At 38.2% G+C, this 12,500-nt stretch overlaps 1 protein-coding gene across 4 annotated transcripts in view; it reads left to right on the top strand.

The window, feature by feature from the left end:
* Positions 1-12,500, top strand: part of LOC135218291 (integrin alpha-PS2-like) — a 620,750-nt gene that overhangs the window by 399,342 nt on the left and 208,908 nt on the right. The gene's annotated exons all lie outside the window — the stretch shown is intronic.

The following is a 12,500-nucleotide window of genomic DNA, read 5'->3' as shown; positions in this document are numbered from 1 at the left end:
CGCAATAGGGAAAAAGAGCAAAGCTATTGTGATTTCTCTTCAGAAAGCTGCAGTCAATTTATCTTGGACTTTAACTGTAGTTAAACTCTGGGGTTAGACATTAACAGCAGTTAAAGCTCTGGGATAAACCGTTAACAATAGTTAGTACTCTGGTATTAGTCATTAACGGTAGTTATAACTAGGAGTATGACGTTAACAGTAGTTAGAACTCTGAGAGTAGTTCTAACTCTGGGATTAGACGTTAATGGTAGTTAAAACTCTGGTATTATAACACTGAGTAGACGTTAACTGTAGACCGAACTCTTGGATTAGACGATGCCGTTAGTTCCAACTCTGGGACTAGACCTTAAAGATAGTTAAAACTCTGGGATTAGACGTAAACAGTAATTAGAACTCTGGGATTGGATTTTAAAAGTAGTTAGAACTCAGAGATTAGACGTGAACAATAGTTAGAACCCTGGGGTTAGACGGTAACGCTAGTTATAACTCTTAGATAAGACGTTTAACAGTAGTTAGAACTCTGGGATTATACTTTAACGATAGTTTGAAATCTGGGATTAGACGCTAAGGATAGTTAGACAACTCTGGGGTAAGATGTTTAACAGTAGTTGGAACTCTGGGATTAGACATTAACGATAGTTATAACTCTGGACTAAGATGTCACTGATAGTTAGAACTCTGGGATTAAACATTAACAGTAGTTAGAACGCTGGTATTAGGTATCAATAGTAGTTATAACTGGGATTAGACGTTAACAGTATTTAGAACCCAGCGAGTAGATATTTACTGTAGACAGAACTCTGGGATTAGACGATATTGTTAGTTAGAACTCTTGGATTAGACGTTAACGGTAGTTGTAGCTCTGGGATAAGGTATTAACGGTAGTTAGAACTCTGGGATAAGACTTTAATGTCAGTTAAAACTCTGAAATTAGACTTTAACGTTAGTGAGAACTCTAAGATTAGACGTTAACGTTAATTAGAACTCTGAGATTAGATGTTAACATTAATTAGAACTATGAGATTAGATGTTAACGTTTATTAGAACTCTTGAGATTAGACGTTAGCGGTAGTAAGAATTCTGGGATTAGAGGTTAAAGGTATTTAGAACTCTCTGATAAGACATTAACGGTAGTAAGAACTCTGATATTAAAGGTTAACGGTAGTTAGGACTCTTTGAAGAGACGATAAAGGTAGTTAGAACTCTGGGATTAGACGTTAATGGTAGTTAGACCTATGTCATTAGGCGTGAATGGTAGTTACAACTCTGAGATTAGACGTTAACAGTAGTTAGAACTCTAGGATTAGAAGTTCATGGTAGCTAGAACTCTGGCAGCAAACATTAACGATAGTTAAAACTTGGGGATAAGATGTTAACTATAGTTAGAATTCTGATTTTAGAAATTAACTGTAGTTAGAACAATGGGATTAAATGTTAACGTTAGTCAGAACTCTGGGATTAGACATTAACGATAGTTGGTACTCTAGGATGAGACGTTAACAGTATTTTAGAACCCTGGAATTAGACAATAACAGTACTTACATATAACTCTTAGAGAAGGCCAAAACAGCGGTTAGAACTATGGGATTAGAAATTATATATATATATATATATATATATATATATATATATATATACATATACATATATATATATATATATATATATATATATATATATATATATATATACTGTATGTGTGTGTGTGTGTGTGTGTGTGTGTCCTAGTTGATATCCAGCCAATTTGCACTACGACGTTCATACTTTCAGTGTATTTGTTCGTATGCCAATCAGTTAAGTTTCTCATTCGGATTTCATTAATGAATTTTATAGATGAAATTTATACTAATTTCATTTCGTCATTTTCTATACGGGTACTGCATTGGTTATGACTCTTTCACCGCTTTCTTTGTCTTTTTATGAACGTGTGTCTGTCTCTGCATGGGACTTTTATTTATGAGATGTTGGTTTGACTTTCGATCACGCAACACAACTTTGCAGATACTGGTAATCGGATTACTTTCTGGATCAGAGGACCTGTCTGTTGGTGCTATGCACTGTTGAGCATTGGCATAATATCCCGCTGGGAGGAATTAACCCGATGGGACTGGTAGAATACTCTGTCGCAATGGCGCCTTATTATGTGAACTAAATATCTTCTTTTATCAGTGTAGGGGCATGAAATTACAGGTTTCAGTTCGGGAGAAGCGGTGGTATCAGAGATTTTCTTTCCCGGCACCAATTGAGCACTGCCAGTTCGTTTCTTGATTTTGATGTTTTTACCAAGATGGAATTTTGTCCCATTTCTTCTTGTAAAGGTTGTGGATGGGTGATAGTAGTTGTGTTTCGTGTCAGGCCATAAACAGCACACGCCAACCTGGGCTTCTACTATAGGTTTGTTTTTTCAATAGTTTTTGTTTTCAATCAAAACATAATCGTTATCTGAAATCACATGCCAGAGAAATAAGATTATATGGGAGTAAAGTGTCTTTATTTGTTTTATCTCCTAAGCTCTCTTACATACCTTTAAAGAACTACTGGTGTCTGGCTTGGTTGCTGACCACCTTATGCTTGCTAAGGCACTTCCAGTGATGTTGCGATTCCAGGTCATCGCACATTTAAGGAAATGAACATGAAAAAGTGTTCCCACGCGCTCATCGGGCGTGCAAAGCAAAAAGCCGCGTAGGACGATACAAGCCAGTAGTGCTCCTAATTCCAATGTTAATCTTTGAAGCCCTTTACCCGTTTGGTATTCCTTAAAAGGATTAGTCCTTTATGTTAGTTCACTGATTTATTTAGTTCAAGGTGAAGTGATTCGGTGGGATTAAAGCGAAGCGGATTACTTCTGGTAGGAAGCCTTCTCCAGCATCGCTAGAACTTCTCTCTTTTCTGTTTATTGCAGTTTAGTTATTCATTTGCCTTGGTGTGTCTTATTAACCCTTTCCATCTTGACTTCCTGTTCCTTTGTTCAAGACTGAATTAAGCAAAAATATAATGTTTATTTGATATTGTTGAGATTTGACTAAACGGAGAACATTCTCTAAAACGATTGCTTTCATACTTTAGATTTTATAATTGAAATAGAAAATCTGGTCGGGAAAAGGATGACGCTGCAGTAACTATACAAATGTCATCCTCATATTAATGGCTGGAAAGATAAATCATAGTGATGATATTTTCATAGGTAATTATACAAAATCTTTTATAGTTGTAATGATAGATAGAAAGGTATTAACCCATGAATGTCATGTGAATCAATGATACTTGATGTCTTTGATGTAATCAAACCCTCGTGGAAAGAATAGTTCGTTCTCTGAGCTGCCTGAAAACGGTTTCTTTTCTTTTTCATTTCTTTTAGAGACGAGAAAATTTATTTACGTTGTAAACCTGATAAATAAGAAAGCTCATCGTCAACTGACAACACAAGCGTTCTAATACAATAACATTTATTTTGAAAACTTAAAATCAAGGGGATTATTGCATCATTCGAGTTACCTATCCTCAAGAGCAACAACAACAAAGTGATGGCTTTCTTCATTCCTAATTACTGCCAGCGTTGAATTCTCCCCAAAAACTTCTCGGTCAGCCGTACCTGAGGATTTTCTGGTATCTCACCTTGTATGCGTCTCGAGACTTGTGAAATCATTAGAATTCTTTTAGGAAGCTGCGTCAAGGAATCCAGGGAACTATGTCTGGGTCAGATTTGCATCATTAATGAACAGATTTCAAGAGGCCTTAAAAGAGCGGTCATTCGGATGCTTCGACATTATTTGGCGAAAGGGAGAGCTCGCGAGCTTCGAGAATTTCTTTTCCATGTTGTTCGTACCCTTAATGTGTTCATTAACTAGAGAAAGAATCATTATCTCACGGTTCATTGAGCTACTAGCTAGGTCATTAGCACCCGTCCTACCGAAGGTATAATTAGAGGTGGCGTTGGGATGTCGTTTCTCCTCCCTCTTTCGTTTCAGACGTTGGGTCGCACTTGGAGGTTGAGATCTCCTGCTGTTTAATGGGAGGCTTTCTCGTGCAACGGGACACTCGTCGTCTCGACACGAAAACATCGCTGAATGCAGATGAAGACATTATCTTGATTGAAGGAGTGATATGTTAGGAGATTTCTTTTTCCTTTTTTTTTGGAGGGTGGGAAGGGGGGTGGAAGGACTGCGTATTTAATATGTGGTTGTCTTCAAGACGGGATGTTTTTTTATGATGGAGGAAATGACTGTCTGAAGCTTCCTTTGTTTTCGGAGGGCTTTCGATTTTAGCTTGTCACAAACTGTTATGTTAGGGCTGTTGTATTCCTGGACGTTTTGAGGTTAAAACAATCAAGTTTTGGAAACATGTGCTTCATTTAGCCGCGGGTGACTGTTTATAAAAAGAGCTCTCGCAGGTATGTTCTCTGCGGCCAAGTCAAGCGTATCGTAATACGGCCATTCTTATTCGTCTCTCAGTGTTTAGAGCGGCAGAGAAAGTTCACCGTAAAGGTCACAAAGGAATTTGCCGGTAAAAAAAGGAGGAAAAAAATTCGTTGTGGATTTTTCGTCGTGCATATCTCACGGCATCGTCTCAAATTCGCGGCAGCCCGGAGGCGAACAAAGGTGAGTTTGCGTTCATTCACGTCTTCCTCCTCTCTCATTATCATTACCATTATCATTATCATTATTCCACCCACTGCCATGCCCTAATCCCTGCCTGCTCCAGTGCTTTTTCTCGGGTGGAGAAACTGATTGGGGATGATGGGCTCGGTCGGAGTAGTAGGGGAAATAAAAGTGGTGGGGGGGGGGGGGGGGGTGCGGATGTTGTCTCCAGGTCCCCTTAATTGAATGACATTTCATTATTCTGCGCTTCGTTTTTAATCAACTTCGGCAACGCAAGGCCAGCCAGCCTTAGCTGCTGGTTTGATGGCCCCTTGAAGAAAATAAGGTTAATTTCCGTGTTTCTTTTTCATTTTTACCAAAATGTTCTAATCACCCCAGAGGACCAAAAACGGTGGAATATAGGGGAGCTTGCAGTCTGCCTTTTCTGTGCGACTCTGCGTTCTCTTTTAATGAAGCTCTGTGAACTCATATGTCACGGACTATTAACCCGAGAATTTACTTCAAGCTAATCCAATCAAGTTTGAGTTTAATTTCAGGTCGGGCGGTATCGTACCTCGCTTGACCTGTTATTTGAAATAATTCCGGATGCCCTTCAAGCATATACTGACGCTGCGATGAGAGAACAGTTCTCGGCTCCATTTGAGACTTTCATTCTGGATTTAGTTTGGTTTTCGCCTTTCCTGGCCTCTTATCAGCATTTCTTTCTTTCTTTCGATTTCATTTCTTTTTGTGCGAAGATCTGATGGCAGGTTTTCTAGCTTTTGTGATTTTATTTTATTTTTTTTTTCTTGTTGAATGAGTTGTTTTGTCTCTCTTAATAATTTGATTTTTTGTGTCGTCCTCGGTTGGAAAGGTTCATTTATGACATTTTTTTTTTTTGAACGAAATGATACGTATAATTCCCGTGAGTGTGTTTTGGTGTGTAACTGGACTTTATGGCCAAGGAAATAATGGCTTAGAAATATCAGTTTCTAATATGATGCAATCTGTCATGGAAGATCCTTTTGCTGAATAGGTTCCAAGACGCAAAGGTTGTTATGAGAGCAGCAGGCAAGTCAATTACAGCATATCTTTATCTCATTAAAAGCTTCTCTTGCAAGTATTTCCGCAATCAAATCTGTCTCATTTTTATTCCAGAATAATGCTTCTTTTTTAGAGGCGACTCCCACGCTTGTTTTCAGTCTTAGCTGCATCATTTCTTGCATGTGCTATCTTCCGTTTCTTCAGATCTTGGTTGGGTAGTCCCTCCTGTCTCCCGTTCACACTCAGTGGGTTACTAACTTCGCAAGCTGACTCATGGAGAAGGATAAATAGGCAAAGGAGTAGCTCACATTATTCTGCACATTGCAACAACGGGTGCGGTAGTCTGGTTAAGAGTCATTTGCTTCTCGACAGAAAAATGGAATGTCAAAATTCATCTTTTGTGATAGCAACTTGTTGCACTGTTTGTCGTAACGAGAGGCATTTCGAAGCATAATCGCCTTGTTCATGGGAGGCTACTAGAGGAGGTGATTGCAGTTGCCCGGAGAAAGCAGTTTTGTACTTCTCATCTAGATAACCTGAAGTGAAGCCCAATCTTAATGGAAGTTATTATGCCGAATGATCTTGCGCCGTTGGAACGGACCTGTGGAAGAAAGCTGGTTGCAGGACGTTAATGGCAAAATGTTATTCGAATTTTATTACTTCTCTCTCTCTCTCTCTCTCTCTCTCTCTCTCTCTCTCTCTCTCTCTCTCTCTCTCTCTCTCTCTCTCTCTCCCACATCCATGGTGGTAACGAACTATTTTGTGTGTGCTTATAATATATATATATATATATATATATATATATATATATATATATATATATATATATATATATATAATCTTATATTTATATAACTTCAGAGGGTCCAGCATTGATATCCCTTCTGAAATCCTGACCAAGTATGAAGTTGATTATTAGAAAAATACCACACGGCATCGGTCCATTTCGCTTCCCGCTGGAATATCTGGAAAGGCAGGAAAAGAATATCTTAAAAATCCGAGAATCGGAGCACGAAACGGAACTGAATCATTCGAGGAAGACTTTTTTTTCTGCTCAGTATTCTATGATGTTTCTTCATCTAATTTTTTCTTGTCTTTTTCATGCTCTCGTATTTTGAATCTTATCTAAAACGAACAAGTGCTCAGACAATTTTTTAATAATCGTGAAAAGTAACTTTTCTGTTTCCTGTCTCTAGCTTATGGCTGAGTGAAATGCTGCCTAAAAACGCTAGTGGTAACAGAATCGCCACGATTGCTTTTGACGCCTGTTTGTTTCCACTTTAACCAATTTCTTCAAGAGCATTTTCGTTTCGTTCTTCCATATTCATATTTCTTTCTTATTCTGAAGGGTGGGAGTAATAAGTTCCTTTGGGCTCATAGATATTCTACTTCTCGTACAAACTAATTTTCTTGTTTCTTTTCATCCTCTTCTTTTTGTTTCTTCTCTCTTTTTTTATTGGTTTCTCCTTTGCATAGCACCTTGGGTTTCCTTCTGATCGAATCAGTGGAAAGATTTGATCTGTTTGTCAATGTCGGGAGCAGATGAAGTGAAATCTTGATTCTTTGTCGGTTCGTATTGGAGTTCGCTTTATAACTGCATTAAATTATACTAGCAGAGCAAGACTGGATGCCTCCCTTTTGCTCTCATACTTTATTTTCAACTCTCTCTCTCTCTCTCTCTCTCTCTCTCTCTCTCTCTCTCTCTCTCTCTCTCTCTCTCTCTCCATAATTTTGAGTGTTAGTAAAACCTAACCCAGTTTCAGTTTACTTAGTAAATGCTCACTTGTTCATATTTGTAGCAACTTATTCTATTATTTTGTTAGGACTGGGGCAAATGGCAGCGACAAAGAAATAGTCAGAAAATAGCTGGAAATTCCAAAACATAAATAGTCATCCTCTCATTTCCAGCACTCTACATAGTGCAGTGAAAGTACTGATGCGTCAGTTGAAATGTGTTCATCATAAATCGTTGGTTAGATAGATCAGAAAAAATCTTACCGCATGGTGACCACAATGCAGATAGGAATTAATGGTGACGACCGCAGTGCAGAAAGGAATTAGGCTTCATTGGGCAAGCAGGGTGCCGAGAGTGTGGTGCATTCCTCTGGGTGGTGATACCGTTTGTTTGTGGCCTCTGTATTCTTAGGGAGGGAGGCGGGAATGCCCTGTGCCCTGAGGGAAGCGCCTTTCATTTACGGTTGAGATTGATTTTTTTGTCTCGGGCCATAATTGGCGAGCAAGCAGCATCCATCAGTTACGTTGCACATTGCAGATGGCGGTGGAAGAAAGTGCACTGCTGCCTTCGTGCGAGAAGCTCGTGATTGTAACCGGCAGTCGTGGTTACGCTGCATATAAAAGCTACGGGTTAATGCCACCATTAGCGCCGATCGTTGTCGCTATTAGCAACCTGTATTTTACTACCAAAGATCAAGTGTGATATGCGCTTGTTAGGCTGTACTTCGTCCTCTCGTTTCATTATGAGCAGAAGAATCGTTCTTGAGACTGAAGCCCGGTCCTCATTACTATAGGCTGCTTTGTGCTCAGAAATAATGGGGAAAGTTTTTGGAAGGTTGAAGTGGATAGTTTGATCAACCGAAGACTTACTCTTCAGTGTATATAAACGCCACAAATTTCACTGCGTAAGGAGGAATGATTTGTAGCTGTAAAGTAAAGCTAATCATTATTTTGTGAAAAATAATGATGAGCTTTATAAATATGGGTATTTATAAAATATAAACGAGTAAGATAGCTTAAAATGAAAACCAAGAAGATGGAGCAATATTTGTTGATATAGACTATGAAAGAATGTTAGTCGTGTAGGCATGCGGACTTCATATAAGGAATAGAGATATGATGAGAGAAGAGGTGAGTCACGGAATAGATGAAGCAACGAGGGTAGTAGAGTGTGCAAAATAACTGTTAAGAGACTTGTATGTATGGAATGTTGAACCTACGTTTCTTGAATGAAAGGAAGGTCCAAATTTTAAATATGAATGAAGGAGAAAAGTTTGAAGTTGCTGAGATGCAGTGATTGCGCTGTATCTATTACGAGAGTAAAAATAGAATGGGTAAGAAATGTGAAGATACGTAGTACTGGCAAACAGATGAATGTAGGTGAAAAGATGAATCAGAGTTTTTTTGAGAAGGGGCTTTTGCACTTTGTTACTCTTTCGAATATTAGGCCTTAAATGAGCCGTTGATATTGAATTGAGCACACAAAGGAATACTCTCATCCAAAGGCTTTAGGAATTTTGAGTAAGTGAAGGCTGCAGCACCAGATCGATCCATTTTGGAGTTATAAATACTTTTGTATTCAGTTAATATGTAAATCCAAAGTAATCACGGCAACGTCTTACTTTTCCTCGTTGATCAGTGGAAGCATTGAATATTAGGGCGTGAATCAGAGCCCCCAGAGATATATGTAGTAGAAGATATGCACGCTCGGAATCTTTTATGATGTTAGTTGGCATTTTCCCTTTGGGTTTTGCCACAATGATATATCAGTTCGTGATGGTTTCTTTAATGGGTCAGTGATTATCACGGCTTCGCTCTTGTCAGGAATATGCAGTCTTATTTATTTTTTTTCTCTCTTTCACTTGCTCTTTTCGAAAACTCCATTTAAGGAGGGATTCCGTTGCACTGGGAATGTTAACCTCTGAGGTCAGCATTCATGGAACCTGATTAACCAACTGGATCCTCTTTGCGACTTAGTCATGTCCGGATTATTTCTCCGAAGCTGTTTCTTCGCTCTTTGGACAATTTCATTTGATTCCTTTTATCTGATCCTTGTTTCGAAGCGCTTCGTTAACCCCAGCAGTTGCAGGGTTATGATCAATTTGGAAAGATTTCTATAAAATCCCGGTCTTTAGTCGGCATAAATGATAGCAGTGATGGAAGCAAATGCATTATCAGTGAGTGGGATATGTTGCGACTAGTCTAGTTTGTCCTGCGTGATTGTTCAAGTATAGGACTTCACATACTTGGTCGCAGATTTTTAATTTGAAATGCTCTCTCTCTCTCTCTCTCATTCCTGAGGGATTTACCGTTATTCCATGTTCGTATTCCCGATACTTTATTCTTGCCTGCATTTTATTCATATGTTTATTACAAAGTGTGCAGATTTCTCCGTGAAATGCATTAAATTGGCATCTTGTGAGTACATATAAGCTTGTGGTCCTCTTACTGAAATGTTTCAACCTTATGGCTTTCTTTGTGTAGCAGATTTAGCTCGCAAGGACTTGGAAGTAACTGACTGGGTTCTTATGTTTTAAAAGTATTGTTTTAAAGCTTTTAACCTTCTTGAACATCGCTGATAAAATGGATAAATATTATAAGTAAAAGATCTTTAAGAGAAGGTGTTCCCTGATATCAGTGAAGAAATCCAGTGTGGGATATGCGGGTCATCATCGCCTCTAACGGAATTTGTTCAATTTAGCCACTGGTTTCTTTCCCCTGCGTTCAATTCTACAAACCTCCATTCATATGCAGCCTACCGTCTGACAATTCTCATGCAAGCAGGCCTGGTTCTTCGAATTGTTTGGTGGCCACAGGAGTCCAGCTTACACTATGGAGCAATTCTCCATCGGGTTGCGCGAAGGAGATTTTCAAGCCATCCCCATATCCCTTTCTTTAATTTGTCTTCGGCATATTGAACCTCCGTAATTCCCCTATTGTGTACGTTCTCATTCTTTCCTGCCAGTTGACTTGTTATATTCTTCTCAAGACTTACTTATAAAAAACATTAAAACTGATCGATATAGTAACATTGTCACCATGTTTCATGTCAGTACAGCAGTACTCATCTTCCTTGGCTACATACTTCCGTATCTAATTTCAGTCTAGTCATTTTACAAACTTTAATTAGCCTGCCTCTGTTTGACTTCCTCCTTTTTTTATGTCTTTCACTAAGTTTCTACTAAGACAACTTGTATTTTTTATTTTCCTAGATATATATTTGAAAGACTCAACCTTACAGACATTAACCCTTGTGAATCTTATCTTATGGTGATTTGTTTATTAAACCAACATCATGTGCATATTGTATCTGTCAAATTTCAGTTGAGAGACTAACCATAATTTCTTCCTCCGTCTCCAACTACCTTTTTCCATGAGAGGTCCAAAGAGCAAAGGTGACCTACTAAGGTTTTCAGAGCCGATCAAGCTAACTCGGAATTGCGACAAGCGCCATCCATTTAATAAAAGATCCGTCATCACTTAGTGCACGTCGCCAGACTCAGCTACGCTGTTACGATTCATGGCGGTTTGGTCGTAATTGCATTGTAATGGCATCGTAATTCGGCAGGTACGGCGTGCGCGCCCTTGAATCGCAAATGTGCCACTGAGCCGCTGACAATTTATATATATATATATATATATAGTATATATATATATATATATATATATATATATATACATATATATTATTATACATGATATATATATATATATATATATATATATATATATATATATATATATATATATATATATATATATATATATTTTTTTTTTTTTTTTTTTTTTTTTTTTTTTTTTTTTTTCGGCCCAAGGACCGGGACTGATGGCGATGATCGTTAAAACCAGCCATTACGACATGCGCGGTCTTGAATCATCAATGTGTGATTCGACCATAAGGACTAATGAGGATAACCGGACAGAACACCAAGTTAATATTAAAACTCTCTTGAGGTTTTCTGGGGAATGACATCTAGTACAACATCCTGCATCTGTGCATATAATTTGTTGGAGCATAGTGCTTTATGGTACTCGTGTTGCTTTGTTTTGGTTGGAATCTGACACCCAAAATGTTTGTCATTCACAATTCTTCGTTAACAGCTTCATGAACTTAAGAATGCCTTTAAAAAAATCCAAGTAGTCAACGAACTAGTTCAATGAAACAAATCTTTACGGTTGAATTAGGGTGGAAATTATGGAAATGCTCCAAATCAAAGACTTATTTACTGAAGATTATATGGTCCATTTGAAAATACTTTTAGTATAGAAAAAATGGCAACTATTAGATAGTGAGCGACTGCATTCTGCGTTTCACTGAGCTTTAACGTATGCGGAATTTCTCACCTAGTCGTATATGGAACATCTCATGACTAAAAAAAGTGTCTCAGGTAACTTTGGATTAACGAAGCTTTGTTTTATAACGACTATTCTACTCTTTGTTTACTTCCATCGGTTTTTGACTCGAGCTGTTTTCAATCCACTGAAGTTGTGGACGCTTTTGATTTAGGCGCTGTAGACAGGACAAGAGAAATGAAGAGGCTCTACTCTGTTGCCAAATATTGTAGAAAGAACTTCCAAAGGAAATGATGTCGGAAGTGAGTTCAGTGGTAGCTTATTTCACTTTTAGATCCATGGGAATGATTGGTGACTACGGTTGTCATAACCCGGCCATTTTGTTACCCACTACCGCAAAAAGGTTCAAGTATTGCTTGTGTTATTGTTCAGTGTCGGATTAGCTCTCCAATAAGAGATCTTTATTTGTTCCGCAGTCGATTGACTCTTTTACAGAACTGCATCACAGTAAGTATGAGATTAATAAGAGAAAGCTTAAACAAGTTGAGATTCAGACACTGATTGTTGTTTCGCCAGTGCGGGATTCATATTATTTCGCAGGTTTTTCCCTTCGGTCATCTGTGATGAAAGAACGACAAAGGAAATCTGTAACTTATTATCACTGTACTGTTATTATTTTTTTAACAGAATACCTTTAGTCTATCATGACGCATCACGAGAATATTATTTCTTTTTGCCATCATGAGAATTCGATAGAAAGTGTCTTGGTAATTAATTTTAGTCTCACTGTATTCGAGAGAGAGAGAGAGAGAGAGAGAGAGAGAGAGAGAGAGAGAGAGAGAGAGAGAGAGG

Source organism: Macrobrachium nipponense, chromosome 9 (genome assembly GCF_015104395.2).
Source record: "Macrobrachium nipponense isolate FS-2020 chromosome 9, ASM1510439v2, whole genome shotgun sequence".
NCBI lineage: Eukaryota > Metazoa > Arthropoda > Malacostraca > Decapoda > Palaemonidae > Macrobrachium > Macrobrachium nipponense.
This window is presented reverse-complemented; position numbering and strand designations above follow the sequence as displayed.